Source organism: Pteropus alecto, unplaced genomic scaffold (assembly GCF_000325575.1).
Source record: "Pteropus alecto unplaced genomic scaffold, ASM32557v1 scaffold109, whole genome shotgun sequence".
Lineage (NCBI taxonomy): Eukaryota > Metazoa > Chordata > Mammalia > Chiroptera > Pteropodidae > Pteropus > Pteropus alecto.
Window position 1 is genome coordinate 7262390 of NW_006494608.1, and position 13192 is coordinate 7275581.

The 13192-nt window shown below is 39.5% G+C and overlaps 1 protein-coding gene across 1 annotated transcript in view; it reads right to left on the reverse strand.

The window, feature by feature from the left end:
* Nucleotides 1–248, reverse strand: part of PIK3CG (phosphatidylinositol-4,5-bisphosphate 3-kinase catalytic subunit gamma) — a 30275-nt gene extending 30027 nt beyond the window's left edge. Inside the window, exon 1 of the mRNA XM_006925367.1 lies at nt 182–248. The gene's annotated coding sequence lies outside the window, so the exon portion shown is untranslated. The remainder of the gene's footprint in view (nt 1–181) is intronic.
* Nucleotides 249–13192: the final 12944 nt, after the last annotated feature.

The following is a 13192-nucleotide window of genomic DNA, read 5'->3' on the forward strand; positions in this document are numbered from 1 at the left end:
AGAACTGACAACAGTTCCAGATAAAAATATTCTAGCTGAGAAGGAAGTGTCACTATTCCGAGTCAGACCTAACAAAGGGCAAAAAATAGAAAGGGCAGAAAATACCTGATAAAGCAGTAGAGGTGATGACGCTGAAGGATCATTTGTTTAATTTTTGAAAATAAAACAAATTCAAACCTACCCAGTGTGCCTCAAAACAATTCTGCTTTTCTGAGTCTCCCTTCGTATCCAGATGCAGAGGAAGTGTTGCAGTTACCAGGAAGGAAGTTTCAACCAAGTTGATTATACATGTGATTGCTCATTTTAAAAGTGTCAGAAATGCATTTCCTGTTAATAGCACTAAGAGTGAAGCACAAGAGTGAGCAATGTTTACCATCTATATATTTTATACTCTCTTTAAACTAATTTTTAATAACTGTGAGAGACCGAAATGAATTAAACTTATATAGATCCAAACAAAAAATACACATTTATGACACATATATACATGAAATGTTTTCTAGTTAGTTCTAAGTAGAAAAGGCTTAACAGTCACAATATTGGAGAAACAGCCTGGTAGAAAGATTTTTAAGAGCCAAACTAAACCCATTAGTCCTGTAAAGCCCATTCAATTAATTTTCCCTCATGCAAATTCGAATGATCCTTTGTTTATATGCTGTAACTGAAGGACGGGGGAAGAGAAACTTGGTGATCTAGGGGACTGAGTTATTAAGCTGAACGTTTTCAAAGACTAGATCTGTGAGCTCACTTCCTTAACTTGGTGAGATAGTTCTCTATTTTTCAGAGCATTCAGGGTCCAAAATATCACCGGCTCAAACTGAAAGTATAGTGTGTATGTGTGTGTGTGTTTGTGCGTGTGTGAGTGGTGGGGTGGAGGCTTACTGTTGGCAATGATTACAGACAAAACAGGAGGTTCTTGGTTTCATGGGAGATAGATAGTCACTGAGAGATGACTCTTGATTGTCATGAGAGTAGAGAATCCATAGAAAAGCAATATTAAATCATTTTTAGAGCAGCTCTATATCTTCTAGGTGACCTCAATTCCTCTAGAAACTGCAAGCACACTCAGACCCTGAACCAGTGTCCCCTTTCATACATCCCAGGGTTTCCTATACCGCAGTTCATACTCTAACCTGGGCTCTCATAGACTCTAGCTGAGCCCCAAGGACAACAAGTAGGATGGTAATGGCCTCACAGCTTTCTTGGAAGTGTATAATTTAAAGTTCTCTGAATTTCTCTGACATCAAAATAAATAATTGTTTGATCTGATCTATCTACTTTCACATAGGCCCCTTGGGTCTTAGCTTTCTATAAATAGTACTAGAGTAGTTGACATCAGCAGTCAAACCATTAAATTCAAAGGCTGCATCCCAAATATTTAGGGGGCTTATCAGCAACCCAAAATATATCTCTATTTAGGAATACTTCCTTAGGAGGCTGGCAGCCTCAGAAGCCTCGAAACCAGTCCTCTTGGTTGGTTCTGAGGGAGAGACCAAGGAGTCACACTGAAGGAGCTTGCTAAGTGTGTTATATGAGAAGAGTATATGAGAAGGCTCACAGGGGTAGGTGGTCTGGGTGGGAGTCTGTGGTTGGTAGGGCTGACCACAGAGGGACAATGAGCTTGGCCAGCTCTATTCTCCAGACCATTTAAGATTCTTTCCCTTAGCAGAGTCTTTCTCTGCCCTGGCCAAATTACACCCAGGGGTCCAAGTTCTAACCCGACACAACACACACACACACACACACACACACACGTCATTTCAGAAATATTAGACTCTGGTTCTTGGGTCTCCTTGCCTCTGCAGGAACTACTCAGCTAAGTTGAATTATGCAAAGGTTGTCTATTCTATGATTAAACTTGCAAATACTTCAGGCTTTATTGGTGGTTTGAGAATAAAAGTACCCTCTTCTTCCCCATATCCTAATATAGCCACTAAAATGTGACTATATGTACTAAATATTCCAAGGGAGAAGTAATGGCCAGTGTCGCCTTCCTCTGTGTGAATACTTCCTCCATGTGGAGAAATTCTTTATTAATTAGGGCCTCTGTTGTCTCCAGACTTTTAAATGAGAAGACCCCTAGACCTCATCATTATTTTGTTTTTATCAATATGTTTCTCTTTTTTTTAATCTTCTGTAAATCTCCATGCATTTTTTATATAGTAGCCACACACTATGTTTTAGTTGGAAAAAATACAATCAAATAGTCTGACTTTCTACATCACATGCACCATCACCGGAACAAGAAGATAGAACAGATTAGAAAATGAGAACACAGTAAGATGTGTTGGTGGTCAATAAACAGATTAAGAATGAATTATTTGCTATGAGAAAGGCTCTCGTGATGACCTTCAGAGATTACTTGTAGTTTAGTTAGAGAGACAAGACACAGAAATGAAAAAATAAGATATGCAATATGATAGTATGTATAGGCCAAGTGGTTTAACTATATAACACTCATTATATACTGCAACGGTTTACTAGAAGAGGTCACTTTGGGTGGGATTAAAGTAAATTTTCAGATATACAGGAGAAGCCCAGGATTTAAGGCAGGAAGAATCATAGGGAAGGTCTTCAGGCCAAAATGTGAACAAACAAAACAGTGCAAAAAACAGTGAATGGATTAGTTCTCTAAAATAAAGGGTTTGTGAAAGATGGCAGTAGATGTGGGAAAGACATGGAAAGATGGGCATGTGCTTCCCAACTTATTTCATGTCTCAACACGTGTAAATAGTGATAACATTTGTATGGCTCACTGGGTGCAATGGACTGTTTGAGTTCCCCCAAAAGTCATATATTGAAATCCTAACCCCCAATGTAGTGATATTAGTAGGTAGAATCTTTGGGAGATAATTAGGTCATGAGGGTGGAGGCCTCATGAGTAAAATTTATGCCTTTATAAAAGGGGCCCCAGAGAGCTCGCTTGCTGTCCTTCTGCCATGTGAGATTGCAAACATAGAGGTCTGCAGCCTGGAAGAGAGCCTTCACTAGAATCTGACCATGCTGGTGCCCTGATCTCAGACTCCCAGTCTTCAGAATGGTGAGAAATAAATTTCTATTATTTATTCTGTCTGTAGTACTTTTCTATAGAAACCCAAACTGACTGTGACACTGGGGTAAAAGTGAGGAGTCTCTCCCCCAAAATGAGGCAATGTCTGTATCCCTAAAGTCCCTGAATGCCTTTGGGGCACACTCGTTGGGAAACTGTGTTGTCGTTTATTGTCCTGGATAGGGTAGCTATCTGACTCAGACAAGTGTGTATCTCTCAGCTTGAAAAGCACAAGAATTCATCTTTTCATGTTTTTTTTTTTTTTTTTAGTTCAGCCTCATATGGCTTATGTAATATGAACAAAAATGCAAAAAGGCATTTCAATTTACACTAACAATTTATTTGATCTTCATGCCTTGCTTTGTTGTCTGGGCATGAATACCATTCTTTATAAAACGTTTTGGTCTGTATCTGGTATGATGAAAGAGAAGTACCCTGGTATCGCAGAAGCACTAGCAATCGTGAGATCTGGCTTTATTCCTGCTTATTCTCTAGGCCTTATATATGTTAACTTATTTTTCTTAGCTTTCTAATCTACCAAAGGGATAACCACCTTACTTATCTCTCAGGAAGTTGTCAGAAATCTTCAATTTTCAGTGGAATGTAAACTTATCTAACTATGCTATGCAAGTTGTTGTGCTGGATGCTCTGGAGGACATGCAGTTCCAGGTGTCACATACCAACAAAACATTCAGAGGAAGAAGAGGCCTGTCAGCCTGCGTTTTTCTTGTTCAGAGAACAAGTCTCCTGGGCTCTCTCATGTCTGGCCAGAATTGTGGCAAGTGCCCATCTATCTCTCAGCCAATCACTGGGAAAGGAGATGGAATTACATGAGTTATTTGAGCTAATCAGGATTCCCCACTGAGTTCCTGGATGGCAGACAAGAGTGGACAGAATGTCAGGGCTCTGATAGTAAAGACAAAGGGGTACCAGGGAAGACAGCAGAAGAGTTTGTCACAGCCTTGAATGCCATTAGGGAGGTAAGCTGTTATCATGCCATGTGGATAGAGGAGAGCCACTTGAGGTTTAAAGAAGCTGTAGGAAATCAGTTACAGTCAACGCCACCCCGGGGATCTATAGCTAGATCCAGGACATTCTGGACATTCTGTGGGACATTCTGCACATTCTCCATTCTTATCAGCAATTGACCATTGAGGATCCTTTTCTCAATTTCCTTTTCAGCTAAACTTTGCTGATACAGCTTCACAGATTTCTAGAAAAATTTTTCCATAAATTGATTTTTAAATATACAAGTTCCTCAGCGTGATACCACAGACCTTTTACGATCTACCCCTTATCGTCTACCCTTAACTCTCTGCCTCATCTTCCAAATCACCTCCACATCTGAATTAAACTGATTTCTGCTCCCACACTTGCTGTGCTCTCCAGACCTCTTTTTCACCACATGCTGCTTCCTCTGCTCCGTCCCCTCCCCTTATTCTTTTCCCTCCTCTCCCTCCCCTGGTGCCTCCTTCCCTCAGCCATTTGACCAACTCCTCTTCTACTCAGTTTGTATGACCTGCTTCGGGAGGGCTTTCTGGTTTGGGAACGCACAGGGATAGGGAAGCTTTCCTCCATTAGTCACTGCCACCACAATAACAGTGACAACACCACCACCAAGAACAAACCCTTCCGTTGCACTTGCTGTGTCTTGCATTGTTCTAAGCATTTTAATACATTAATTCATTTAATACTCACAACGTTCCAAGGAGAGGGGCACTACTATTGGCCCCATTTAAGATGATGAAAGTAAAGCACAGAGAAGTTGCGTGGCCTGCCCCAGGTCCCACAGCTGGTAAGTGGCAGTTGTTGTAGCACTTCTCTCAGGGAAGGATAGCTGTTTACTAGGCTGCCTTCTTCACTGGACTGTGAGTGCTTGGGGACAGTGACCGGTCTATTCGTCACTGAATTCCCCAAGGCCTATCACAGTGCCTGACACATGCGAAGCAAGGGCCTCAATAAATATTTGTGGAGTAAATAGTTTCTACAGAATTTTTTTTTTTTGAAAGTTAGCAGACTCCCTGGCACTTACAAGAAGCAATAGGAGTATTGGGTAATATTCAAGACCCAGATCGGCCCAAACCCAGGCATCCCCTCCCTCCTATCAAAGCACCTAACGCAAAGCCCTGCAGTCTGCCTCCTCCTGAAATCTCGGAACAGGGAATTTGGAAGGAAAAATGGTGTGTGGAGTGTGGAACCTTAGACTCGCTTTGATTAACATTAGAAGGAACTACAGTGCTTTAGAAATATCCCCTTTACGATCTCTCTGCCTGACCCAATTTATTAGTTCTTTTTTTTGTTCCCTTATGAATATAGACTTACATATAAGACCAAAAGCTGTCTATACCACATCTTTGTGATCCAGAACTCCTCCCGTGTAATAGATACTCAGGACCAGCCCTGGGACCCTGCCTTTAGAATGATCTGCAGACTGTCAAGTATTTTTATCTATCGATCTACCCACACACCTATCTAATCACCTACCTGTCTCTAACTACCTCTTATGCACATAGCATGATTCTGACAGAGACAAAGCTGTTTGTAACAGGGAGTTTACAAATCAAAAATAGTTCCTTCATTCATGGGATTTTTCATGTTCAAGGGCACAGCAGAAGGTCCTAGGAGAGAGGGAGCCTTACAATACTTGAATGGAGCCGGCTCTCAAAGCCCTGGTCTTGAGGCCTTGGGGTGACATTATAATAGAAGCTGCCTCTTAGGTTTACATGGAATATTATTCCTTCCAAAGTCCTGGATTATCAGCTTAGAGTCTGGCAAGAGTCACAGCCCGCCGGAAGGAAGCCAAGAGGATGCCTTGCCTCTCTAAATTCAGAAGAAGGACGCGGGAATAACGGCTGGGGGTAGAAAGAGGGGTGGGAGTGCTGGCCAAGCTCTTCCCTGGCTTGGGAAGTAGCAAGGCCACAGTATTGCATGGCCTTCTGAGGCGACAAGACGGAACCTGACCGGTGGAGGAGCCCAGGCCTCCTTGTCTACATCCCGCAGGCCCAGCTCACTGGTCCCCAATAGAAGGGAGTGGAGGGCTGCGCGAGGCTGGGACCAGCAGTATGGTGGCGCTGCTCCTCGCTCTGCACAGAGAAGGCAACTTTCTCTCCTGCAAAACTGGGTCTATATTTTCTGCGGTATCCATTTTGTGGGTCTGCTTTTTTTTTTTAATTAAAGTATAGTTGACATATGATATTAGTTTCAAATACACAATATAGTGATTCGACATTTATATTCCAACGGTGTGATCACCACAGTCTAGTAACCATCTGTCACGATACAAAGTTATTACAATAATATTGACTTTTTCCTATGCTGTACATTACATCCCTGTGACTTTTTTTTTTTTTTTTTAATAACTGGAGGTTTGTATCTCTTATTCCTCTTCTCTGAGAATTTCCTCCAATTATGGCAAAAACCTTGGTGGATTTGTCTCAGTGAGGGCAAGTTCCTCTGGAGTTTGCCCCTCCCCTTGCTATGGCAAGAAGCATTCTGTAGCAGTTCTGGAACAATTAGGAAGAGTGGATTGAACAGGTTGGGGTGGGAGTAGGGGTAGAGTTAGGAGGTTTGTATCTCTTATTCCTCTTCTCTGAGAATTTCCTCCAATTATGGCAAAAACCTTGGTGGATTTGTCTCAGTGAGGGCAAGTTCCTCTGGAGTTTGCCCCTCCCCTTGCTATGGCAAGAAGCATTCTGTAGCAGTTCTGGAACAATTAGGAAGAGTGGATTGAACAGGTTGGGGTGGGAGTAGGGGTAGAGTTAGGGTACATCTTTAAGGCAGGACATTCTTTTTTAAATTAAAAACTTTATTGAGGTATACTTTACATATCATTCCCTTCAATTTTAACCTTTTACATAGTTCTCTCAGGCAAATGTGACAGTCCTAATGTATTCATTAAGATAGGCTGACTGTGTTAATCACTATAACAAAATCTCAGAGGTTTGTATCTTTCTCATACTATAATCCCAAGCTGGCTGGGTAGCGCAACATACCTCTAAGCATTCATTCAGGACCCAGCTCCTTCCAACTAGTGGTTCTGCTCCCCCCTTGAACCTTGAGTTCTTGATTAAGTCTGAGAATGGCTCACACCCTTTGTGACCACATTTCATTGTCCAGAACTCTGTCTCATGACCCTCCTAAACCTCCAAGGGTGGTTGGAAAATACAGCCTATTTATGTGCTCAGGGAGAAAAGAAAATAGATTTGGCAAAGTCATAGCATTATGTTTGCTACAACATATTACAGAGGATAGGGCTTTGATGAGCATGATAAAATTTAAGTACTATCATATATCTAATTTCATGCATTATGAGTGTTTCTATCATGAGACACTTAGAATATGGCCTGTCAGCCTTAGGCAGTCATTGACGTTGTGATTATAACTTGTCCCTATGTTAAGTGGTTAGTGATAAGTAAAAGGTATTACAAAACCAGAAACTGGCCAGTCCTCCCTGTTGCCTCTTTCAAACTCCTCTACAATGATGCAGTTTTTCTTTCATTTGCCAGGAAATTCTCTTATAAACAGGCAGTGCAGTAGTCCAGAGAATACACATTAGAGAATGAAAAGAGATTAGTAGATAGCTAGGGAATTCCGTTTGTTGTGCTTGTCATTGGAGACCAGGCCGACAGAGGCTCTGTCATCTTCAACATGTGGCTTTTTAGATTGCCCGAGGCATTAACAACCAGCCAGAAGATGAAAGTGGCAGGAGATTTTTATGGACTAGGCCTGAAAGTAGTAAATGGCATTTTTATCTACATTGGCCAAAACTCAGTTATGTAACCACAACTACTACAAGGGTCTGAGAAATATCCTTTGTTGCAACTCAGCTACAACTCTACCTATGGTGGTGGTGGGTGGGGATTTCGGGGGAGGATCATCAGTCTTTGGTGAAGAGCTAGTCATTCCTGCGACAGTGAGGCTACCAAATTCACTTTTCTTTAAACTCACATACAGTGCCCTGGCTCTGCCAAAATGAGATGTACTAGGGATGTTGGTTTTAAGAAAAAAAAAAGATCTCGGTTTAATATGATGGTTTTAAAAGAATAAAATGTCTGTTGTTATTGGATTAATAATATAAGTTTGTTGGATTGACAATATGAGTTCTAAATGGGGAGATAGATAATGTGGATTGTTATATGCTGCTAAGATCCAAAGAAAATAAAAAACAAAAGCAAATGTGATAGTCAATAAGGCTGGTGACAAATACTCCAGTTGTCCTCCTAGAAGGCCATAGTAAGAGGACAATCCCCCTTTGAAGTGAGGAGTGATCATTGATTTGTTTTGAACAATGAAATGTGAGCAGAAGTGTGTCATAGTTGCCGATTCCTTCCCTCTGCTGGGGAGAACTTGGAAGCACGTGTTGAGATGGAATCTTGTCAACCTGGCCCCTAAAAAACGGATCAGCAGAATGCTCCAGTTCACTCATGTTATACATATCTATGGGCAGGAAATGCACCTCTGATGGGTCTAGCTGCTGAATTTTGGAGTTGTTTGTAACTGCGGTCCAGTCCAACCTAGTATGTTCTGACTGCTACATCAGGTAAAGGCTGTCCTTGAAAAAATAGGCTGACATAATATTTTGGATCTCATTTTAAAAAGTTGAATTTCATTCTATAGGATTTGAAATGTAAAACTACTTTGGGTGGAAGAATTTGTTGATATAAAGTTTAAGTGGTATAAATTAATTCTATTTATTTATTTAAATACAATGTTTAACTTAAAGATTCTTCGAAGTGTTGCTATAAGCTTCTTTATTGTATAAAATACTGGAAAAACAGCACACATGTTAATGTTTAAGGCACACAATTACAGAAAAATAATAACTAATTTCTTTTACTAGCATTTTTTAAGTGAGATATAATTTTCAGAGTTTTAGTTGTAAATTTTAGTAAAAAATAAATTATGTATAATTCTTTCTGTCTTTGTTCACAAAAATTGTTCCTCTTTCTCCTCGGGGATTTCGTGTGGCTTTTCTTGGAACCTCCTCCTTCTTAATGATATGGAAATAACTGGAACTAATGCCAGAGGAACTTTTTCTCTATTTGTCTCCCTAGTTCTACTTTAAAAATTTTGTGGTTACCATATTTAAATTGCAGTATCAGTATATTTGCTGCCAGAGCCAGGATTCACTGTGGATACCTTACATCCCCTGCCCCAAAATACTTCATAATGAATAAAGATGATGATAACATTAAATTACGTACTTACACCTCAATGGGAGACAATAGATTATGAACCTTTCCTCTTTTACTATATGGCAGGAAGTTCAAAGCTTAGTAGAAAACAGGATGGGCTATGCTGGTGTTTTCCAAATGCCAGACTTTGGCCTGGCTACATCAGACTCCTCTGGGAGAACTGTTAAAAACATAGGTTCTTAGTTTCACTTCATTCTCCCTGAATCAAAAGGACCTGGGACTCTGCATTTCTACTAGTCTCTCTAGTTGATTCTGGTGGACAGCTGGGTCCATGTTAGCAAAGGCCACAGAGGACCCGCAGAAGGGACAGCACATGGGGCCATGTGCCCTTCATGTCTTTCCTCAATCATGAGGATATGTGCACTTGTCTCTATGTCCATAGACCACTTTGGGACATAAGAGACACTTTGAGAGGAGAGAAACTCTCTGATAGGGAGATTGAACTTTGAGTTAAATAAATATCTACCCAAAAGAGACTTTTTATAATTGATTAGATGGAAGAACTTTTAATTGGCAAGTTAATTTTTCCCTGTTGGTAGAGAGATAAGTCAGTTATAGAAAATAGGTTTTTTTTTTCCTTTGTACAACAGAACCATGATGTATACAGTATAACTGTCTACTCTTTAAGCAACCCAGCATTCCCAAAATGTATTTGACATTAAAATGGTTTTTCAAGTAAAATTTATTAAAGTTCTGTGGAAACTACTATTCCCCGGAATACATTTTGGGACATGATGCTCCAGGTGATGATGATGATGATGATGACGCTTTTTTTCCTTCTCCTTCTCCTTCTTCCTCTTCCTCGTCTTTCTTTTCTTTCCCTCACTTGTTCCCCGCCCCCCATGTGTATTTATGCAACCTTAGAGTGTTGTCATGCACAATTGGTGGTTTCCCCAAGTGGCAGACTCAAGCATTGACTGTTAGATGGCTGCTATAAGAGTATGATGCCATGTTGGTTTAAAGATTGCAGCTTTAGAAACTGAAATGTAAAAGCGAAAAATTTAGAATGAAAGATTCAATTTCTCAATTTATGTTCTTCCAAAACTGAGAAAAGGATTTGGGTACAAGTAGTTTATTTGGGAGATGACCCTAGGAAGCACGGCAAAAGAATGAGATGGGGAGACAGAGAAGAGATGAGGTCAATAAAGGCTATATTGATGATCACTGTGGGCACAGAAGCTCAATCCCTCTGGGAGGTTCCAGGAAAATATGTGAAACATGCCCCAGAACCATCCTACTAATGGGGGAGGAAATTGATTATCTATCCCTCATTGGTTGAGGATTGCTCCTGGCCACCTAAATTTTTTTAGTTGAGCATGCCCTTGGGCAGAGAGACACAAGTGCTTGAGGTTGGAAGCTGTTGGTATGTGTGGGAACTATTTCCTGAAGACCTCTGGGTGAGCCAAGGGGATATGAGTAGATTACTGACAGTATCTGCTATATCCAAGTTCACTCTCATCTTTTAAAGTCATTGTTTCTGCTCCTACAGGCAAAAAAATTACCTCCTGTTCTGGGGTTGTGCTACCAGCAGGAGTTCTGTAGTAGCATGTGATGCATTTTTAAAGGCTTGCTTAGAAACTAATTCTAGAGGAATCTGTTCATCAAATAGTGTTTGATAAATCCTGACCTCTAAGTGACTTAAAGTCTAACTATAGGGTAAAGTATAGACAGGGCATTTAATAGCCAATGCAGTCCTTCTGATTAGAACCCATCACTGGTGACCTGTGAAAATGGCCTCAGTCAAATCTAGTTCACCATACAATGTAATCTGACAAGCCAATGGCAATGAGAATGAAATTAACTGAAAAGTAGTTGGTTCATTTTAACAAACATTTAATGAGTCCTTATTTTTTCTTATAATAAAGAGCATACTGAGTAAAGGTGACTTTAAAAGTATAATCATAGAATTTTAGAGCTTCTGGGAATTATGCAATATGTATTATGAGTTTGTTTAGTGTAATGATTAGCAACATGGACTTAGGAACCAAACTGCTTAGGTCTAAATTCTGGTTCCATTGCTTGCAAGCCTGCCTTGGACAAGTTTCTTCATATTTCTGTGTCTCAGTTTATTCTCATAAAATTTTAAATATTAAGTGAATAAATATATAGAAAGCTCATAGAACAGTGCTTGGTATATGGTAAGCAGTAGGTAAATTTTAGCCATTAACTAGCTCTATCCTGTTTTACAGATGAAGAAACTCCATTCTGGTGATGTCTGATGACCTTCCAAGGTAATGCCATTAACTTGTGGTGGATTTGAGACTGGAATTCATGTTTTCTAATTCCTAGAACAGTTTGTTTTCAGTACAAGTTGCAGAATGATGGCAGACAATCTCTAAAGGTGAAATCTTAATTATTATTTGAGAGACAAGGCGGATAACATTTTGAGAGCAATTTAATAATCATAAATAAAGCATAACATAGCACATACTATCTATGAACATTACATGTAGCAGGAATTATAAGTCATGCATAGTGATTATGATGGTATCAAATTATTATAGAAGCTTCCTGAAAGAGAAGAGCCACTTGTGCTTAGTGCCTAAAGGAAACATAGTTTGGCTGGAAAGATAAAATGGGAAAAACTTTCCTGTGAGGAAAAGGGCACAATGACCAAGTGTGTGCAAAATAGTGGCTCCCAAGGAGATGAGATGAGCTGCACTGTAGAGAACTGAGGTTATAAACTACTGTCTTGCAGTTAGAATCTGGGTTCAGGCATGTGTTTTGTTTGATCTTCAGAGATTTACAAGCTCTTGAGTTGGCTACTTAACCTGTCAGGGTTCTTCAGAGAAACAGAACTAAGTGTGTGTGTGTGTGTGTGTGTGTGTGTGTGTGTGTGTGTGTGTGTGATCATATATAATATATATAATCTTCCTTCAGTATTCACAAGGAATTAATTCCAGGATCCCCTTCTCCCATGGATACCAAAATCTATGAATGTTCATATCTTATATAAAATGGCAGAGTATTTGCATATAACCTACACACATCCTCCTGTATACTTTAAATCATTTCTTAGATTATTTTTATAGTATTATAGTATTATAGTATAGATTACTTATATAATACCTAATACAATGTGTTATATAAATAATTATTATACTGTATTGTTTAGTAAATAATGACAAGAAAAAAAGTCTGTATATGTTCAGTACAGATTCAACCATCATAGACGTAACTACATAGTACATGTCAGCAACGATGTAACTTTTTTTCTCAAATATTTTTGATCTGGGGTTGGTTGAATAAGTGGATGTGGAATCTGTGGATACAGAGGGTTGACGATACATGTGTGTTTGTGTACATGTGTATATGTATCTATGTGTGTGTATGTGTATGTATATATATATATATAAATATGTATATACATACATATGTGTATATATAGAGAGAGATTGGTTGATTGATTGATTTTTAAGGAATTGGCTCATGTAATTGTGGGGCTGACAAGTCTGAAAGCTATAGGGCTGACTAGAAATTCATATAGGATTTCTATATTACATTTTTGAGGTGGAATTCCTTTTTTCTTTCTCAAGAAACCTCAGATTTTTGTTCTGAAGGCCTTCAAATGATTGAATGAGACCCTCCCGTATTATCAGGGATTATTGCCTTTGCTTAAAGTGAACTGATTGTAGATATTAACTGCATCTACAAAGTACCTTCACAGCAACACTTATATTAGTGTTTGATTGAATAACAGAACCATAACCCAGCCATGTTGACACATAAATTAACTATCACAGCTACCAACATTAAAAAAATCTCTAGATTTTTAAAAAGAAGAGCTGGATTTCTAGCTTCTTTTGAAAAGTGGAAATATTTGGCAACTCTGGACCTATAAGCTCTTTACATGAAGGATGGACTCCTGGATTGCCTCAATCTAACTTTGTCCATGGGCATTTGAGCTTATGTGCTGAACCTTGAAAGGGAATGGAGAAACGTGAGTTTG